Source organism: Galeopterus variegatus, unplaced genomic scaffold, assembly GCF_000696425.1.
Source record: "Galeopterus variegatus unplaced genomic scaffold, G_variegatus-3.0.2 Scaffold80, whole genome shotgun sequence".
Taxonomy (NCBI): domain Eukaryota; kingdom Metazoa; phylum Chordata; class Mammalia; order Dermoptera; family Cynocephalidae; genus Galeopterus; species Galeopterus variegatus.
The window spans coordinates 485,654-486,885 of record NW_007726191.1 but is presented as its reverse complement, the minus strand read 5'-3'; positions in this window follow the sequence as shown (position 1 = coordinate 486,885).

The following is a 1,232-nucleotide window of genomic DNA, read 5'->3' as shown; positions in this document are numbered from 1 at the left end:
GATCCCCTTACCGGTCATCTTTAAAAAAAAAAAAGAAACATGCCCGAGGCAATATGTGACACATTTTACACATATCAGAGTTGTTGAGGGGCTAAATGAGCACCTGGCACACAGTAGGCTATTTAAAATGGGGGTTATCAAACTGTCCTTAGCTGATATCCATCATTTAGAAGTAAAAAAGCCCTCAGTCTGACTGCAGCTCATCAAACACCCACAAACTAGCAAGCCTCCCCCTTTTAGGAATTCCCCAACAGTGCAGTCCAGTACAGCCAGATAATTAACAAGTGAAAATATATATTTGACTTGGTGGGTGAATGTTACTTCTGGAAGCCAAATGAGTAATCATTCAGATAATCCTCCATCGGAGGGTATTCACTTCTCATCTCCTGGATCATTCATCCATCCCCTGCAGGCAGAAAGCTGAATTACATGGTTTTCCAAATTTGCTGTGAAGTGTTTGTTACACTAAGGGAAAAAGAGTTGAGAGGTAACAGAATCCAACAAATGCATTGGGCTGGACAAAACTAAAGGAAAACTGAGTCCTGGGCTGCTGGATGAGTCTGACCAGATAGCTGTGCCTTACATCTGATGGTAATGACACTCCATAAGATTGGAATTCTTAGGAAGACGGAAGCTCATGTTCAACATCCAGTGCATAGTAAACAGTGCAAACCAACTCTTCAGCTAACTGGCCATTAAGACTGTTTCAGACAACCTGAAAGAAACCTCAAACTTCCTAGTAGGCACATAAGCAGATGTTTTCCGCCTTCTCATACACACTTTTTTCTTCTCAGTATTGCAATCGGTATCTACATTTATATTTGTTTCTAGGTCGAACCTGAGTACACAATGTCACCAACTAATTATGTTAGCACACACGCTTTAAATGCGCTTGCTGGGGCTGGCCGGTTAGCTCAGTTGGTTAGAGCACAGCCTTGTAACGCAGTCACGCATACAAAAGGGAATGGTCACAGCTGTGGTGGGAAGTAGACTTCTCAAAGATGTTGTTCTCTTTAACGATTGAAGTTTTCACTCTTTACAACAGAATTACATTTTTGCCATAGTCAGAAAGGGTTCATAGCAAAACCCAACAAAAAAGGCAGAAAAACTGAACCTATTTCTGGGACCAGGTGAAACCATAAAACTAGTTATGCACCAGAAAGCAGTAGTGATAGATTACCAAATGAATCCAGAAACATAATTGTTCAGGAACCCTGACACCCAAAAGACTC